Source organism: Zingiber officinale, chromosome 5B, assembly GCF_018446385.1.
Source record: "Zingiber officinale cultivar Zhangliang chromosome 5B, Zo_v1.1, whole genome shotgun sequence".
Classification (NCBI taxonomy): domain Eukaryota; kingdom Viridiplantae; phylum Streptophyta; class Magnoliopsida; order Zingiberales; family Zingiberaceae; genus Zingiber; species Zingiber officinale.
The window spans coordinates 52,203,705-52,218,586 of record NC_055995.1 but is presented as its reverse complement, the minus strand read 5'-3'; positions in this window follow the sequence as shown (position 1 = coordinate 52,218,586).

Here is a 14,882-nt window from a genome sequence, read left to right as displayed (position 1 = left end):
GTTTATAACCTCTCCATAAAGTGGCCGGCCACTTGATTGCAAGTGAATGCAATTGTGTGCTCATTCACTCCTTCTTCTTCCCCATCTTTTCCTCTCTACTCTCCCTCTTCCTCCATTGTCGAGACTCCTTGGAGTGCTACCACACTCTAAGATTTCTTCTCCACCTATTTGTTCGTGTGGATACATATAGAGGAGTGTTCACTTGACACTCTCGAGATCCGGTAACCTTAGATGAGCGGGATAAGCGAAGGGCTTTGCATCAAAGGTATAAAATCTCTACCATGTAGATCTAAAGTAGATCTAGGATAGAAATAAGTACATGTAAATTTTAATCTTTGCACGGATCCGGTGGCAAGACTTCGGGGTTTCCACAACGTAAAAAGTGATTTTTACGGCCCGAAAGTCCCTACATATATATATATATAGAGAGAGAGAGAGAGAGTTATATAGTCATACATGATAAGGCTAAGCGATTAGGATGGGTCGATCGGGATATTAATTTACATATGCATGGACACACAATCATTCGATCAATCCCCATAAATGCATCCATAAAGAAGATGAACAAACATTCAGAAAGTATGATTAATTGAAGGAAAATAAAGTGAGTTATACCAAGTCCAAGAGAGAAGTCAGCGTGAATTCATCATAAAGAAAGAGTCTGCAGAACATTAGAATTACAATATAACAACAATTACAGCAGCTATGGAAACAGGCCGGAAGGACGATCCTTTAGTAATTTCCTCCAGTCAGGAAAGCCGCGGGGAGGATCGGACACCAATACCTTTAATTCCTTTAACTCCCTCACCCCCCAATCCAGTGCATAATTCACAGTGCGTATAAGAGAATCAGAAACGGGAACGAGGAAAGCAGAAGACTTGAGATATTCCTTCTTCTTTTTCTCAAAGCGAGCATGCTCACCAGCTTTGTAATCTACCAATTCTTCCTGAGAAGCCTTCAGAGCAGCCTCTTTAAGGTTCAAGATAGATAATTGTTCGACCATTGTGGTTGCGTGGGTGTCCTTTAATGATTGTAGTTGGGAGGACAATTGAGCAATCTCAGAGGTGTATTTCTCTAGCTTGGAAGAGAGCTCATCACCACGGGCATTGGCTGATAGTAGCTGAGACTGAAGACTCTCCACATCAGCCTTGTACTGCTAGGATTGCTCAGTCTTAGTCTTAAGTGACTGACAAGTCTCTTCCAATTGGACAGACAAATCCTTTAGTTTCTCGTCCACCTGGTCAGGAAATAGCTCGGAGACCTGTTTCTTCAGCGTTGCATTTTCTTGGATTAAGGTATGTAGCAAATGGGCTATGCTCATATTGTATATCCAGCGCTGTAGAACAATGGGAATTAAGAGGATACGTAAGAAAATAGGATTGTAAAGGGAAATAAGGGTACCTTCGTCTCCTCAAGAGAGAATTTATCAGTCATTTCGGAATAATCGATTCCTTTAATTAATCGGCGTACCTCCTCCCCAACTGTGGTGAAAGACCCTCCTAAGAATATAAGTAGAGTAGCAGTAAGGGAAGAAGTGGAAGATAAAGAAGTCTGAATTGAAGGGAGACAGTAAATACTTTATGGTGAGTTATGGGGGGGGGGGGGTAAGGTCATTTGTTCAGGAAAATTTATAAAAAGGGAGGCGAAGAACTACCACTGGAATAGGTAGGGTGGCAGAAGAAGAAGGAACAAGAGTAGGATAAAGGGTTGAGAGGGAGAGATCAGGAGAAAAAGGAACAACATCTACAAGGGGAAGGTCCTCAGAATGGGAAATAGATTTTTGTTTCAGGGATGGAGCAAGGGTCAATTTACGTTTTTTTTCTTAGTGGGGGCTTCTGAAGGAGATTTCTCTGAAGCCGAAGAGGAGGTAAGCTCAACAATTGTGGGAAGTTCGGGAGAGTTCCCTTTTGGAGCTGCAGCTTGAGAAGTAGAAACGTCCTCTATGATAGCGGGGGCTTCTAACGAGGAGGGCTGACCCAATGCGGCAAGAAGTTCTTGCTCCTTAGCTTTAACTGCTTCTTCTACCAAACACAACTGCCCATCGATTGTAGCTTCGAATAGAGCATCCACTACACAAAGTGAAAAATACCTTAGTTAGTAAAAAAGGATTGTAATACATAAAAGGTGACTTACCAAGGGAGCCACGAAGCCCTATCTGAACGGGGCTCAATCCAAAAAGATAAAGAAGGTCATCCCAGATCCATTTGTGAATGAATAAACGATAACCTGATAACTTCTGTGAGTAAGTAGTGAAGGAAGGATGTCTATGCAATTCCTTCACGTCAGGAAGAGCAGGAAGAGAGGATTTCCAAGAAGCAGACCAAGGGATGAGTTCAGGGAATTTTACAAAGAAAAAGCGTGATTTCCATCTCTTAATGGAAGAGGGCATTTCTTCAAAAATGGTCATTTTAGGCCTGGATTGAAACAAAAAGATGCCAGACTCTGACTGTTGGGACTTTCGAGCCGTAAAAACCGCTTTTTGTGTTGCGGAAACCTCGAAGTCTTGCCACGGATCCGTGTGAAGATAAATAAAATTTATGTACATGTTTGTTTATCCTAGATCTACCTTAGATCTACATGATAAGAGTGTTACCTTTGTCGCGATGCCCTTCGCTTATCCCGCTCGTCCAAACGGTTGCCGGATCTCGTAAAGTGTCAAGTGTACACTCCTCTACACGTATCCACATGGACAAAAGGTGGAGAAAAATCACTTAGAGTGTGCTAGCACCCTTGAATGGTTTCGGCAATGGAGGAGAGGGAGAGAACAAGAGAAGAGAATAGGAAGAAGAAGAAGTTACAACAAGCACAAATGCTAGCACTAATGTGGCCGACCACATAAAGGAGGGTTTTAAACCTCCATGTAATACCAAGAGTCATGACTCTTGGTCTTCCTCATGAGGTGGCACACTATGATGTAGCCTTGATGATGTGGAACAACATCATTGGACGGCCCCATGCCAAGTCACAATGAGGTGACATTTGGTCAAGTCAAACTTGACTCTTCATCTTCCCTCTCAAGTCAAGTCAAACTTGACCTTTTATCTCCCATGGTTGATCAAATCTAACCATTGATTCAAGTCAATTTAATTTAATGAATCTCTATTCATTGGTTTAAATTGACTCAATGAATCATAATCTAAATTAGACTCATTCTACACATGAATCAAATTGAGTCCAACTCAATTAGTCTAATTTGGATTTCTCTTAATCCAATTTGGTTCATCACATAAACCTAATCCTCTTGGTACATCATATGAACCTAATCTCCATCTAATTGCCCTTTGTGTGTGACCCTATAGGTTCTTGTAACGTTGGCAATGCTCCTAAACTCATTTAGAAACATAAGTAATGAGCGGTATCTAGCAAGACATCATTATTACCCAATTTACAAGAATGTTGAGATCTAACATCACCTTTGTGACTACTAATTGTGACTCTCACAATATATGATAATGTCCTTCTATCCTTGACATATAAATTGATCAACTGAGGTATAGACCGTGTCATCTTCTAATCAATTTATGTCTTGAACTCCAAGTAGACTCGCTCTAATCAAATGAGCTCAATATCTCATATTGACTCATTTGGGCATGGTCATGCACTTAGTAGTCTCACTCTATCAAGAATCATGATGTCACTCCCGTCATATAGGAGGGATAGATCCCATCTACATCACTCATATCCCTTCGCATAATTTGTTACATACCCAGTAGTCGCCTTTATAGTCCACCCATTTACGGGTGACGTTTGACGAAGTCAAAGTATGCAACTCCTTATGTAGGGAACCATTGTGACTTCAGGTCCAAGGACTGATAGTCATACTAATAGTCACATGAGAAAGTATATGACACTCATATAACGATCCATGATACTTTCTCATGGCAGGTCATTCAATATATATTCTCCAATGCATACCCATGTGTCAACTTGATATCTCTATATCCATGACTTGTGAGATCAAGTCATCGAGCTGACCTACATGCTAATCTCATCATATTAACATTGTCTCTGAATGTTAATACTTTACTAGGAATGATTAAGAGTAGTGTTCTCTATATCATCTCATTATCGATTCAACCAATCAATTGTTATAGATAAGAACCTTGTACTCAAGGACGTTATTATACTTAGTTATTTGGCACCAATACAAGTAAGTATAATAACCATAAAGAAATGACTTTATAAATATATAGGAATATGATACATTGAGTCCATACAACAATCATCACATGATTGGCTCTAGGGCTCTCACTAACACAAACCTCTTAGGATAGGAGAATATAAAGAAATTCTGAGGGATTGGAGGGATATCAAAGAGGCGAAAGAGCATGAACAAACCACAAAGATAACGAAAGGCATTGGGGGTGAATTGTTGCAAGGGGATATCGAAGAACTGACTTATTTCAACTAGAAAAGGGGGAATGGGAAAACACAGACCGACTGCTATTTGATCTTTGAAGAAGGTCGTGACATGATTCTCAGGGGGGAGATGAGGATGAGAATTAGTATTAGGAATAGCAATACGATAGTCTTTGAGAATTCCATACAAGGAACGCAAAACAGACCTATTATCTTTGTGAAAGGTCGAAGAGGTTTGAGCGTACCACGCGGAAAATGATTCTTTAGCCATATATGAATAGAAGAGTAAAAGAAGACTTACTGAAGCCTTAGGAAGAAGGATGACAAGGAAGGGTTGGAGAAGAAAGAAGGATGGCAAAGGCTAAGTTATGACACCAACAGAGAGCGTAATGAAGAAGACGGAGAAGTAAGGATATGAAGGGTTTAGTGTTTTTTTCTAAAATATTGACGGACAAAAATCACCGTTGGATGTGAGCAAACTTCACAAGAGTAGTCATTGATTTATCGAAGAAAGAATATGATAAGATGTTGCCAAAAAGCATGCGAGTGATTACGTCAAGAGGAAGAAAGGGGTCACACGTGTCAAAAATCCATAAATGGGCATTTATGATGGACATAACAGGGCAAATCATGCCCAGATCAGCGCCGCAGCATAGTACATCACTGATACTCTTTTTCCGTTGAAGGACCAATTAACGAGGAGAGGATTTTGAAAAAGGTATTCAACTTCCTAGGTGTAATAAAGGAGGGAATGGAAAGAAAATATAAAATAACATTAGCAAATCATGACTTGTTAAAATTCAGAATATATCAACAGACTATGATGCTGACCTGTCTTATAAACAGACCGGAACTCAGAAATTGACTAAATTCAAACCCGCCCGAACTCATACATAAAGTGTCTTATTTAGTTATTTTTTACACAATCAACTACGTGCTTTCACATGCTCCTACTCTCAAATAAACACACGAGACTCCGATATTACTACTAGTAACTTTATAACCACAGTAAGGAATGGGGAATATTTTGCCCGGTACTGTTGTAGGTCGAAAAAAAAAATCTGTCGTCCAACGGAATATCATTTCTGTTTATAAACGTTAGATTGTGCTTCCACACCTAAATGGGGGCAGGAAGTAGAATGACAGCTTGGGCAAAGAGGAGAAGTTTGCCCTATCCTCTGACGTTTGTGGGGTTCCCCCTCACAAACAAGTGATTGAAAGGTCCTCTCCGACCTAATCTGAGCCAACTTGGCTTGTAGGAGATCCACCTTAGCTTTCTGTCGATCTAGATCTTGTTGCTGCTGAGATATTAGTAGATCATCCGCATAAGCTTTTCTGTTTAGATCGGCCACCTCTGAGGTATGCTAGGCCCTTAGAGTATCCAGCTCCTCAGTCTTTTGCTTCAACTCCAAGTAGGCTTTGTTCCTCAAAGCCACTTCTGACTGAACCTATGATTGAGCTAAGAGCAGGCACACCTCTAGTTCCTGTTGAGGGGAACGATGTAAATCTAGGGCTTGCACGACCTCGTTTAAGAATTTCTCCTTCTCGCATAGCAGTTGATCCCAAGGAGGGGGGTTCTGAAGTCATGACACTCGGTAAATCTTAAGAGGAAAGTAAGACTACAAGGAGCGAAGGTGAAGGGGGAAGGGAGCATGAGCACAACTTTATTTAACTAGCTAAGAAAAGTCACGAGATCACTTTAGGAGAAGTCACGAGATCACTGTAAAAGGAGTCACAGGATCACTGTAAAAAATGTCACAAGATCATTGTAAGAGTTATCATGGGGTTGCCACAGAGGGTATCAAGAGGTCAGAAGTAGACTTAGGTCTAGTCAGTCGGCTACACCTCCTTCAACTAGACTTGAAGGGGGCTAGTGATATGAGTTATGATGAGTGGACCCTTTGTAGGAGAGGAAAAAGGGGTAATAAGGACAAGGAAGGTGGAAAAGAGCATGATAAGGATGTAGTAGGTTACCCGAAAAAGGATTTTGACTGGGTAAGAATGTTGTTACACGTTTGGCAGACAGAGACTGTTCGAACATAATGGACCGGCCAGCATATGAGTTCGGCAGGCAAAGAACGGTCAGGTGTAAGAGACCGATCGAACATAGAAGCACTTAGCCTTAAGCTGTCATGAATGCTTATGCACGACTGATTAATTAATCTCGGTCAGTAATGTATGATCGGCCGGGCTCAGTTGACCGGCCGAGCATAAAGACATTCAGTCTCACACAACCCTTAGCATACAACCGACCGAGGGAAGGTCGACCGAGCAATAGTATTTATACACACCCGATTAGTTAATCTTGGTCGATAAGGTAGGATCAGCCCGGCTCAATAGACTAGCCGAGCACAGAGGCATTCAGTCACACATGACTCTTACCATATAGCTAATCGAGGGAAGGCCGACGGGGCAATAGTGTTTATACACGCCTGATTAGTTAATCTCGGTCGATAAAGTAGGATCGACCGGGCTCAATAGACTGGCTGAGCATAGAGGCATTTAGTCTCGCACAATCCTTAGCATACGATCGACCGAGGGAAGGTCTACTGGGCAATAGTGTTTGTATACGCCCGACCGGTTAATCTCGATCGATAAGGTATGACCGACCGGGCTCAATAGACCGGCCGAGCATGGAAAGTAGATCGAGCATAAAAGTCTTCAACCTTGTACGGTTTCTGACATATTTATAATAGTAGAGTCCTGGTAGGGTATAAATAACCGATCGAGTATCGAATACCAGTCGAGACTAGTACAACAGAAGATATTCCTCATATATATAGAATGGGCTTATGTGACTAACCAAGTGTATGTAATAGGTGAACCATAAGAATATGTGGTCATATGACAACTTAATTAATTTGATGGCAAATAGCTTCTAGAAGTCTCCACGGGATGCTAAACGACAAAGAAGTACATCTGGGGTAAGAAAAAAATTCCTTAAACTATTATTGCAATTTCGGCTTATGTCGTCTCCTAACAAACTTTAACAAACCGGGGTCCACCTCATGACTGTAGAGGTTAATGAGGTGGAATAAAAGGGCGAATCCTCTCCACTGGCTAGGTACGCAAACATACACATTGCATTAGAATCAAACCCTAATCCCATTTTTTTCGTACTTCTTCTTCTCCGGGAGACTAACATGAGCGTCGGAGGGCCTAGCTAGGGATTCCCAACCCGGTTTTAGGTCGCTAACGCTTTGTTGGTTGGTCTCATAATGTGCAAGAAGAGGAGATCATCCATCAGATCGCCGAGCCTTCGCCGATTCACGGTGTTCCTCATCGGAGTTTGCCTTTCCACGAGGGTACCTCACCGGAGTTTATTTTTGCGAGGTATTATTCACAGATCTGCTTTGGTTTTCTCGTATCTATTATTCTGCAGTTAGGTTCTTGTGAGGTCCGTTGTGGTTTTCTTGGATCCTCCTCTGTTTGCCGGCATCGGAAGCTATTTTTCATCATCGCCTATCATCGGCCAGCGCTTCATCCCGCAAGCTCTCAGACAGGATCAACAGTCTATGGAGGTTATCAAGTTCGAAATGCATGAGATAAAGTTTGCATTTGGAGGCACCTCGGATGAGGTTGGTGGCACCCTCAACACTTTATAAAAGCACTATTCGGTAACCACAAAGTACAATTAACAAGCTACGACTTCTGATTTCAATTTAATGCTCAAATGCTCTCCGTACTATTCTGACTTCTGATTACAATGCTGCGACGCTGCTTCGACAACTGCGCTCTACACTAGATTTTCATATTATTGGTAAAATTTATTTTACACAAACTTGTAATTATCTGTTTGTACGTTCTTTGTAATTATCGAATTGCTAGTGAATTTTCCAACGAAAGCAATCGTCGATCGTGAGCCTTGGAGTAGGAGTTGTCATATACTCCGAACCAAGTAAAACCAAAAGTCTTAGCATTGTCTTTTTATTTATACTGCTTTTATTACTTTGAGTTTTTTTTTACAAAAATATGAAAAAGCTACGATCGTTATTCACCCCTTTTCTAGTACTTTCGATCCTACAATTGTTATCAAAGCAAGGTTTCTCTGAATTGGTGCAACCACCATTTGAACAAGTTTTTCTGTGGTATTTTTGAATTTTTCGAAGTTGATCGGAATCAGTGCTATCACCCCTTCCTATCAAAATTTTTTTAATCGAGTTTTACATTTCTTGAGTTGGTGCAACACCACTCGAGTTCATTACTTTTCATATTGCATTACTAATCCAAGACAAGTCTTGGAACAAGTTTTCCTCATTTCTTTATGTGCAAGATTTCAAATGACCCATCAAGAAGGCTACAGTACCGCACGTCTGCCCCTCTTCTTCAACGAGGATTTCAGATACTGGAAAGGTCAGATGGAGTACCAACTGAAAACTCAGGTGGAAATGTTGATCATCATTCAAACTAGATTCACATTTCCTACCGAAGACGGAGTACTCATCTCCTATGACAAGTGGGATGCACCAACAAGGAAAAAAATTGAGACTGATGCCAAGACAACTCAGACTCTCCAATGCAGCCTGACTAAAGAGAAGCTAAATCGAGTTGGTCCATTCATAAGTGCAAGGGCCTATGGGAAAAACTAATCGAATTGCACGAGATACAAAGGTAAGTAAACACAACTTAATTTTAAATAAATTATATAATATTAAAATGTAAGATGGTGAATCGGTGAGCCAATTACACACTCGAATCCAAGACTTGCTCAACAGTCTCCACGTGATCGGACAAAAGATAAAAAATCGTGACAATATAAGGTACACATTAAACGTTTTTCCAATGAATACTTTGTGGGTATCGATGGTAGGTACTTATAAAGTATCCAAGAATCTTTCAAATATTAGACTTGATGAAATATTTTTTGAATTTGAATTACATGGATAGACTAACCCACTTCCGATCAAAAAAAGTATTGCCTTGGTTGTAGGTACAAGCAAGACAAACGAATCAAAGAACAAGTACCAAATCAAACCCAAGTCCAAAGGTGAATCAGATTCAGAAGACGATGATGAAATCACTACCGAGCTCATGAACTTGGTTTGAAAATTGTAGAAAAAGAAGAGGGGGTTCACCAAACGAGAGATTAAGAAGGTGATCTAAATGAAGACGAAGCAACTGAGTCTAAATTCGAGCATGAAGGCCAAGTCAGAAATCACCTGTACGCAAAAAGAAAGGACACATCAAGTCAAACTATTCGAATCTAAAGGAAGCCAAGAAGCAACGGAAAAAGAAGGCGCTATAAGTAACGTGGGATGAGTCTTCATTAGAAGACTTTGACAATGAACACAAGAAAGCAAGCTTCCTTGCGCTCCCGGTCCGAGAATGAGTTGTTGAAACTGAGTCTGAGCATGAATCGAAAGCTGAGTTCGAGCAAAGCCATAGATTCATATCCGGTTCAGACGATTCTAGCTCCATTGTAAGTCCGTCATTAGTTAGATTGCATAATTTAATTTCTTACTTATCTAGAAAATCAGCCAAGTCCAATATCTGAGTCAAGTCACTCCAAAAGGAGGTCAAAGCCCTCAAGGAGGAGACTAACCCAAGTCGTTTGACCGAGCAAGGTTAAATTGGAACTTCAACTCAAGACCAACAACTTGAGGAAGAAAATTCTAATTTGAAAACTCAAGTCAAAGAACTTAAAGACACATTGGAACGATTCACTTTGAGTTTCAAGAACCTTGATCTGATTCTTGAAAAACAAAGGGTCATTACAACTAATTCAGACTCGAATACAAGGCTAAACATTGATTCAGATCTTATTTATCTTTAGTAAATCAAACCAATAGAAATCTAGTCCCAGCATGGGTCTGTAAGTTTAACTTGACTAATTAAGTTAGACTTAATTAATATTGGATCCTTAAGTATTAAATCCATAATTATCTTGATAGACTTTATCGAAGTTATGATCTAGGGGGAGCCAATAGAAAGATCATCTTTACTATTAACTAGATTTGCTTGATTACTTAATTTACTGTTTTCCTTATTTCTGCCTAGATTAGGATGGTTAGATAAGGACTTAGGTTTGATCGACACTTAACTAGTTAGATCAAGGATTTTCAGAAAGAAAGATAAATATTCAATTTCCTTAAAAACTTTGTCTAGAAGTGGTCGTTGCTCCGATATCTTTGAAGGCCCCTATGCCTTGCCACAACCTAGAAGTTGATTATCGAAATGGATATTTAACTGATTAACTGTTAAATCTAAGTCTAACTCAAATATAAATCAATGCTTAGATTTCAAATTAAATTGAAGAAAAAAATATTAAACATCTTAGGAAAACCTATAAGGCTCCGTGATTGAAAATTTAAAAATAAGTGAGATGTTAGGATTAATCAATTTAGACTTATTTAGCCTAACTCAAACTAATCTATTAATTTACTTACCTAACTCAAACTAATTAATTTAATTAATCAATTTACTCAATCTAACATAAAATCTAATTAATTCAATTGATCTAATTCAAACATAAATATTTTTTAAATTCAAGGTTAAATATTTTTTAAAATTTTAATTTAAATATTTCACAAAATTTATTTATTTATTTCAAAATTTAATTTTTTCCAAAATTTAAATATAATTATTTTTTAAAAATTAATTAATGTTTTTAATTAATTTCTCAACTTAATTAATTTTTTTAATGAACTTAAACTTAAAATCGACTAAAAAACTAAGATTAACGTAACTTCATCTCACACAAACTCATAAAAATTAATATATTTTATAAACATAAATGAGTGAGATGAAAAATAAAGAGCTGAAATCAATCTACCAATTTAAAAATCCTCTTAAGTTGGTTCCAAATGGAGTACTTTATGCGTAGAAATATAATAATTTAAACCAATAAATATTAGATAGTGGGTGCTCTAGACACATGACTGAAGATAGATTGATGTTCACAAAATTAATATGTTGAGACTAGCGTATAGGTCAACTGATGACTTAATCTCACAAGACATTGATATAAGATATCAATTTGACATATGAGTATATATTATAGAATATGTACTGAATTGACCCGTCATGAGAATATTTTATGGATCATTATATGATTGTCATAAATATTCTCATAGTCACTATTGGTATGAATAGTCCTTAGATCTGAAGTCACTATTGTTTCCTACATAAGGAGTTATGTACTTTGGTATCGACAAACGCCACATATAACAAGGTAGACTATAAAGTCGATCACTGGATATGCAATAAATTATGTAGAGGGAGTGAGTAATATAGATGAGATCTATCCCTTTCATATGACGAAAATGATATTTGTGGACCCCTTGATTAAGTATGACTACTAAAATGCATAACCATACTCAAATAAGTCAATATGAGATATTAAACTCATTTGGTTGAATGTGTTTACTTAGAGATCAAGAAATATAAAGATTGGTAAGAGGATGACATAGTCTATATCTCATCGATCAATCTAGATATCGAGAATAGAAGGACCAAGTCATACAATATAATATACACAAAAATGTTAGGTTGGATATCAACATTCTAGTCACTTGGGTAGTAATGATGCATTACTAGATGTCACTCATTGTTTATGTATCTAAAATATTATTTTAGATACATTGCTGATATTATGAGAACATATTGGGTCACACAAAAAAAATATGTTGATTTAGAGATAGGTTCATTTTTAGTTTGATTAAAATATGAAAAACTATTGAAACCATTGAATTAAGTCTAATTCAAATTAGACTTATTGAGTTAGACTCAATTGAATCTACTTATTAAAGAAAATAGTAATGATTAATTTGGATTAATCATGCATTGAAGAAGGAAGATTAAAAGGTAAAAAAATCTTTGGTATTTATTGGATGTGTTGGTTGCTATACCCGGAGACCGCTCTAGTTCCCCTGTACAAACATTTTATATAAGCATAGAACTTTCCTAGCTACCCTTATGCTCTACTGAAGTTCAACTTGGATTGCAAACATAACTTAACATTATTAATCCAAGTTGTCCTTCAGAAGTTAAATTTGGATTGGGAACGATGTTTAACATTCCTACTCCATATTTAACCGATGTGTTCTTCTTAAGTTAAACCATATTACAGAAATTGATCAAATATCCATTTCAAGGATCAGCTTCCAAGTCAAACGTGGCAAGACACATGACCTTCTTGGGTATGAGAGCATCCACCACTGCCTAGACAAAGTCTTTCAAAGAAATCGGATATTTAAACTTCTTAAGTAACCTAGGTTTAACTACGAAGACCTCAATAGAGGCACAATATCGAAACATGAAATTGAAACGAAAAATCGATTACAAAAATGATAACTAAAAAACCGATAGCCTCTTATGTTTGGTTTTTCAAGATCTATACAAAAGATGAACTAGTTATGATGCGGAATTAAATAACTAGTTATACATTGTAATTTATAGACCTCACGATCTTCTATTGTATTCCTCTTCTTATCTCGGGCGTCGTGTGGGCGACGATCTACCAAGACGAGACTCTACAAAAATCTTCTTCTTCCTTCCAAGTTTCGACCACCAGCAATCTCCTAGAGATGAAGAACTTCGGCCACCAACCAAATTCCAAGGGATGCTAAGAAACAATGCTTCCTATCTCTCCTTCTTCCTCTAACAAGATCTGACCACCAACAACTCCTAGAGATGAGATGTCGCCGGCCACCAAGGAAGAAGAATAGGGGAAGAAGAGGGCCGACCACCACCAAGGAAGAGAGGAGAGGAATAATAGACGTGTTGTTCCAAGGTGAGGCACCTCTACCCTCTCTTTTATATTCCTTGGTCTTGGCAAATAAGGAAAGTTTTAAACATAATTAAAACTTCCTTATATTCTTTGCCAATGTCTAAGAAGGAAAATTTAATTAAAACTTCCTTATAACCCTTTAATGGTCGGCCCCTACCTTGTTCTCCAAACAAGGAAAGTTTTAAACAAAAAATTAAAACTTCCTTAATTGTTTCCGGTAAGAAATTTTAATTAAAAAATTTCTTTCTTTAAATCCCTTCATGGTTGGTTATAAAAGGAAAGTTTTATAAATTAAAATCTCTCTTTTAAAACATGTGGATGGTTACAAAAAGGAAAGTTTTATCAAAAATTAAAATCTTCCTTTAAACTACAAATAAGAAAAGATATTAAACCTTTCTCTTAATCCTTTGTAGAAAGCTATAAAAGGAAAAATTTATAATTTTAAAACTCTCAAAATTTATAAAAAAATTAAAATCTTCCTTTTAACTACAAATAATGAAAGATATCAAACCTTTCTCTTAATCCTTTGTAGAAAGCTATAAAAGGAAAGATTTATAATTTTAAAACTCTCTTTCAATGTGAATGTGGCCGACCATCCTTGCTTGGGCTCCAAGCTAGGGCCGGTCACAACTTGAACCCATCTAACCTTGGTTTTGCCGGCCCTAGCTTGGGCTCCAAGCTTGGCTTGACCGACCACCTTAAGGTGGGTAAGAAGTTGGGTGGTGGATATAAGACTTTATAAATAAGCGACTACAATAGAGATTGAGAGGAGAAATTGGTTTTGGTCTCCCGATGAGCTTGAGCTTCTCGTGTTCGCCCCGAACACCCAACTCAAGTTCATCAATAATATCTCATTCCACTAAAGACTTATTATTGCACTACTGTACCAATCCCATATTACTATATGAGCTCCTTCTTATCATGAGTGTGTTAGTCTCCCTGTGTTTAAGATATCGAATGTTCATTAATTAAATGAGTTACTGACAACTCACTTAATTAATATCTAGCTCCAAGAGTAGTACCACTCAACCTTATCGTCATGTCGGACTAAGTCCACCTGCAGAGTTTACATGACAATCCTTATGAGCTCCTCAAGAGAACATCATCAACCTAGATTACTAGAACACAGTTTCATTCTATAATCAATAACAGACCATATAAATAATATCATTTCCCAACTTATCAGACCTATTGATTTAACGAGCTAAATCACACCCTTTGATAAATCAAAGAAATAAATATTAAGTATACATGCTTGTTATTATATCATGATTAAGAGTACATACACACTTCCATAATAACAGAGGTATTGTTCTTTTATATAGTCAGTATAAAAAGATACTACCTCAAATGGTCCTGCTCAATACACTCATAGTGTACTAGTATAATTTATTAGTCAAAATAAACTAATACCTAATTACACTACAACCACTCAATGGTTTGCTCCATTCCATCTTGGTTGTGAACAACTGTTTATAATTTATAAGGAACTGATAACATGAACTTCTGTGTGTCTTCTCACACCATGTTATCTTCAATATAAATTCAATGGACAACTACACTTCTCATAAATTTAGACATTTGACCAATGTGATTCTTAAATGTTTATACAAAAAGTTAGATTTTTAGTATACACTCTAACAGGATGAGTACAAAAGGATTTTTTTTTTTGATGATTTTTGAATATTCATTCTAGTCATCTTCTTCTTCTTACCTTGGCCAAAACTTCCATGAGTTGTTGCTAGCACAACAAAGGTTGTTTCTTCTCCAAGTAGTGAGTTTGTGAGATGGACGA